At 39.1% G+C, this 5697-nt stretch overlaps 1 long non-coding RNA gene across 1 annotated transcript; it reads left to right on the top strand.

Moving 5' to 3' along the window:
- Window positions 1-4816: 4816 nt before the first annotated feature.
- Window positions 4817-5612, top strand: LOC103361545 (uncharacterized). The gene is made up of 3 exons (XR_520412.1): window positions 4817-4857; window positions 5170-5355; window positions 5502-5612. It is a non-coding gene; the product is annotated as an uncharacterized LOC103361545 (long non-coding RNA).
- Window positions 5613-5697: the final 85 nt, after the last annotated feature.

The following is a 5697-nucleotide window of genomic DNA, read 5'->3' as shown; positions in this document are numbered from 1 at the left end:
TAAAGTGTGGGATTGTTACATTTTCAATAAATCTATACCGTGGAAGAGATATCTTATAATGGTATCCTGTTTGCTGGCGTTATAGGGTAATGTATGGCAGGCGACTATTTTCTGTGGTTCCATATTCTCAGACAAAAACAAGCCAGCGTGTAGCCCAGCATGATGCACACCGATGCAGATGGCTCTCTGGGGTGTGGGTGCTTGGAGATCAGATTATTGGCACCCTGGTGTTAAACTGGGAAGCCTAATTAAGAAAATCCATATTCTGTAATGCAACGCCAGCAGGGCCAAATACAGTGTGTTAGCGGAAAGCACAGTCGGTCCAACACATACCGTATTTACCAACTTGCTCTGTTTTGTCCTGTTTTACTGCCTAATTTTGTTAAATCAGACCGTTAAATGTTGAAACACAGAGGGCAGTGTACAGCATATGGATCAAAACCACACAAATGAGTCACAAATGACCACAATTACTGTGTGACAAAAGATAGTAAGGTGACGGACGACATCCTTTTTCTGAAAATATGCAAAGTTTATTAGTTTATTGTATTATTGTCCATTGTAGAGAAGGTTTAACATTTAAAGCTTCGTGTAGGAAAATTAAATAATCTTTATTCACAGTCATGATTTACAGATCACTTTTCAAAATCTAAGATGCAAAAGTGCTTCACAAGGCAACAAAATACAACAGAAAAGTCAACAATGTTGGAAAAAGGGATTTATTATTATGTTTTTAAAGAAAAGAATGAAATTAAAACTCATATAAAATCAGGAAAGGCTCTCAGAAAAGGGACTTGAAAGAGTTCACTAACTCAGTTGACTGGATTTCCTCAGGCAGCTCATTTTAGAGCCTCCGGACCATGACTGCAAATGCTCTGACCCATTTAGTTTTGAGCTGGAACAGACAAAAGACTTCTGCCTGGGGATCTTAAAGTGTACACTGGTGCATAAGGTACTGAAAGGTCAGAGATGTAGCTAGGAAAGAGGCCACAAAGGGCCTTAAAAACATATTTAAACTTAAAAACAGGAGTGATGGGATTGCATCTCTTGGTTCTAATTTAAAAGCCCGACGCCTCAGTTCTGTACAGTCTAGTGCTGATCAATAGATCTTTGGTTCAGGAAGGGAAAAGGGCACGATGGGATAAAAGCATGTGAAATGATCTCTGTGTCCTTTAACGTTAAGATAAACTGTTATTTTTTGAAGTTTTTTTAAATCATAGTTGCAGAAGTTTTGTGGTGTGCCGCGCAAAACTTAGAAAACCCTGGTACTGAGAGTCTTGACAACAGACTTGACTTGATCCAAAAAGAAACCAGCTGGTGTCAGAATCTGTTTTGCCATGTGCCCAATAACAGGAAATGGAACTTGTAATTGATACTAATAGACTATAAAATATCTAATGAAGTAAATATTTTAAATTTGAGGATGAGAAGGTTGACTTTGAGTAGCCTAATGTGCACTTTTTATCGGGCCTACTCTCTTTGTGGATTTTTATTGTATTTGTTTATCATTTTTATATTCATTCACGGGTGGTTGTTGTTATTCATTTATCTGTCAGTACTTTTATTTTCTGAAATCTCAGCGGGTACAACACAGAGGAAGCTCAGACCTTATAATATCTCAGTCTGTGCACAGAGTCGTATGAAACGCTGGAGGGCGTTTGACCTACATCTGATTTTTGCATTTCATTGCTCTCACTAGTCAGACTTTAAAGACCGCGAATACATTTCCGACAGCTCGATACAGACTCGGTATATTTCTTTAAACATATATACCATAATTTACAGTGAGAAACAATCAATAATATGTCTCGTTAAGCTGTTTAGAAATAACCGCGGAACAATTCTCACCGTAAACAGGAACCTGTCGTTTCGGTTCCGGCGTTTCTTTCCGGAGGTGTAACAAAGTGGCACACAGCCTTTGGAAGAGGGAAGAAAGAAAATGGCAGGCGCTAAAGTAAGTTGTTTTCTGTTAAATTTCCTAAATAAAGCAGTTTTCCATATGCATAGTTTGTTAGACGGTGGTTTTTGTTTTAATTTGGCGGTTTTCAAATGTTTGAAACAAATAATTATTTTTTGTTGAACTTAACGTCAGCGCAGGCGACATGTCGGGGCATGTAGGGCAGGGAGGCAAAAGGCTGTCACGCCCCCTATTCAGTGTATACAAATATCCTTTCATGCTACTTTTAAGAGCTTAAGAACAGATAGCATGAAAAAAGGGCGATTGAGAAACGTAGGACGCCTTCTTTCGTGTTTGTGAGCCCTGGCATGCCTGTCCTCTACAGTCAGCTCTGGTCCTGTGCATGGATGTGGGCTTCTCCATGTCCAACTCTGCCCCTGGTGAAGAGCCTCCCTTTGAACTTGCCAAAAAAGTCATCCAGAAGTTTGTCCAGCGCCAGGTACACGTCTACAAAACAAGACACAAACTAAAACTTCAGGCATAAAAGAGAGGTCCTTATCATGGTTAACACACTGGACCTGTTGTTTGTCTTCTGTCAGGTTTTTGCAGAGTCTAAGGATGAACTGGCTTTAGTTCTGTTTGGTACAGACGCCACCAAAAACCCCCTGGACCAGGACGACCAGTACCAGAACATCACAGTGCATCGTCACCTCATGATACCTGACTTTGAGCTGCTGGTGGAGATTGAAAATCAGATCCATCCAGAGAACCAGCAGGCTGATTGTATCCTTTCTGCTTAATGCTTTTTATACCCATTTGTTACTGAGTTCAATTTAGGATTCTGTTTATTACTTTCAAACCTCTTTGTGATCTGGTGCCGCTCAACATTTCAGGACTTTATACCCTTTATTTCTATACCAGGACCCCTCAGATCAGATAATCATGTGGTTTTAAAAGTCCCACAGTTTTGGCTTAAAACAAACTGGGACATGATTTTACTGTTTTAGCCCTGATGTTGTGGAACAAGCCCCCAGTTTACAATCAGTGGCTTATTTCAAAAAAACTTTTAAAAGGCCACTCTACAGACAGCCATTTGTAGAATATTTTATTTTTTAAGTGTTATCTTTACCCTTTTGAATGTTTTACTGTCTTTACTAGTGTTTTATTGACATCTCTTAATATTTAACTGTTGCTTTTTAATGTTTTGTAAAGCACCTCAGTTTTGAAATGTGCTAGAAAAAAAAAACATTATTATTACTATTCGTAGTAATGGTGCAGTGGCTAAAGTTAATTTTTTGCAGGGATGTACCTGTTTAAGGTAGTAGGGCTTTTTTCCATTCTTGGGTAACAATTGTTACATCCCATTCCTGGTTTATTTGTGTTTTTATATGTTTGATTTAATCTGTGTGATGATAATAATAATATAATAATGATAACTTTATTAAAATTGCATTTCTAAAAACAAGGATTAAAAAAGCTGCATACCCAGAAGGAAAAGTAGCAACAGGGAGCCAGTGATGCCAAACAAAGCTAGCAAAGTTAAGGTGAAATGAAGAAAGTTTAAACCAGAAGACAAACACTTTATTCAGCAATAAAAAGATGAAATCAGATATTGTGGAAAAAATGGTTTTCAGAAGCGGTTTAAAAGAAGCCACTAATTTTGTGACTTCTTCAGACAGGACACTCCAAACTTGGTCACCTTTTAAGCCTCGATAACACTTTGTTTTGTTGTCGGCCAAAACAGACCTTCAGGTCAAATAATTAATTATCCATTAACATTTTCAGTTACAAGACTTTGTATCAGGACTAAGTGTGGTATTAAGGGGCAGATTCACAGTTTTCTAAATGCCTATTTGAACACTTTAGAGAGTTTTTACTTGCTGAAACATTCCTCCTTTTAGTACATCCCTGCCTAATGTGCTTGCAGTAGGGGCCAAAAAACACCGCCATCAATCAGTTAAAAAATTTATTCAAAAGTTCATGTGAGGCTTGAGCAGTTTGATGTCTGAATCTAAGAGCTTCAAGTAGTTACTCGCTATGATTTAGCACAAAATCCCCTCTTTGTGCTGCTGTGTCTCGACTGCAGCTCAGCAAGGAAACACTGTCAGTACAAAGAGGGAATTTTATACCGAGAGGACTGAAAGTTTGAGAGTTATTCCCTTGGTTTGATGAACTCAGTCTGCAGACGCTTCGTATTACCTTCACCTGAACTTTAAAAAATAGTTGAATAGAGCGAGGGTTATGAAGTCTGTGTGCCTTTACCTGCATTTGGAAGCTTGTTAATGGAAATGTGAGCCTTTAGCTTCAGATATTCATTCATATGAAAGAGTCCAGCTGTAGTTAGTCATTATATTTGCAAATGTGTGAACAATAAAATACATTTTTACCTTTTGAAAATTATCAGCAGAACTGGAATTAATTACTTTTTGGGTCGGCCAATATTTGATTGAAAAATGACTCTTAAACTAAGTGCTTTTAAGATTTTAGTTTAGTGATTTTCTTAAGTCGGCTCCTCCTCTGTGTTCACATGTTGTCGTCATGAGCAGTACTCTAGCTCTAAGGGAAAGACCAACACTTCATTGGTATTTGCAAGATGTTCTTTGTGCACAACCTGATGCTCCCAAACTTTGTCAGAGAATATACAAGCTCCTTAACTCGTGTTAATCAGGGTTGGATGCCCTTGTTGTCTCCATGGATCTTCTTCAGAGAGAAACCAAGTAAGAAGCTGCCGTTTGTATTTCAGAAGTCATTTGTGCTGTTCGCTAAAAACAAAAAGCAAAAACTGAGTGTTCCAGTGTTTACTACACTGAAGTGGTTTTTCTGTGGTACCTTTTAAGGGGGAAGAAGTGCGATCGTCTCAACATCGTCCTCCTGACTGACCTCACCACCCAGGCCAGTTCAGACAACCTGGATGTTATCATTGAAAACCTGAAACAAGCTGGCATCACCCTGCAGTTCTTGTAAGGTTCAAACAGACTCATACTGTGCAATTTCAAAGTTAATGTGTTTATTGCTTTATGTGATAGAATATGTAAATCAGGTTGTAGGAGATTGTTGTTGTTTTTTTTAATGTCGTTGATTTAATTGACTCATTTATAGCTTGAAAAGAGCACAGCGCATACTGTTTATTGTAGCATTTTTTTCTGTGAGCCCCAACTGAGCACGCATTTTTCTTGATCTAATTAACACTCATTAACACGTCATTGTTATTATTCCTTTTCAATTTGTTTTTCTTGATTTCTTGTTTTTAACCATTCGCTGTTCAATTCTAGCTTGCCTTTCCCTCTGGAGGAGGATGAAGAGGGTGACGGAGACGCAGACAGAAGAGGCCCCGGCCACCCAGGACCAGGAACAGGAAAAGGTCTGTCCAGGGAACAGAGGAGCGGCCTGGAGATGGTGAGACGCATCATGCTAAGTCTGGATGAGGAGGACGGCCTGGATGAAGTTTACACCTTCAGGTTAGAGGGCCTTTTGTCAAACGCTGATGTTTCTCATGCCTGCATATGTCTCAGTCTCTGAATCACATGGCTGTGTCTCCATCTAGAGATACTTATTGTAGGGACGGGGTCTCACAAGTTTCCCATGTGCTTTAAACCTGTGGCAGGAATGCGATCGAGCAGCTTTGCATGTTCAAGCGTATTGAGAGGAGACCAATGGCCTGGCCCTGTCAGCTAACCATTGGCAGCGCTCTCTCCATCCGTATTGTTGGCTACAAAGCAGTAAGTGGACTATGACAAGCACTTTGTTATTACTTGCATGCTTATTATACAGCTTACTTGAATGCCATTTATTTATTTATT

This window comes from Stegastes partitus, unplaced genomic scaffold (genome assembly GCF_000690725.1).
Source record: "Stegastes partitus isolate 25-593 unplaced genomic scaffold, Stegastes_partitus-1.0.2 Scaffold511, whole genome shotgun sequence".
Classification (NCBI taxonomy): domain Eukaryota; kingdom Metazoa; phylum Chordata; class Actinopteri; family Pomacentridae; genus Stegastes; species Stegastes partitus.
This window is presented reverse-complemented; position numbering and strand designations above follow the sequence as displayed.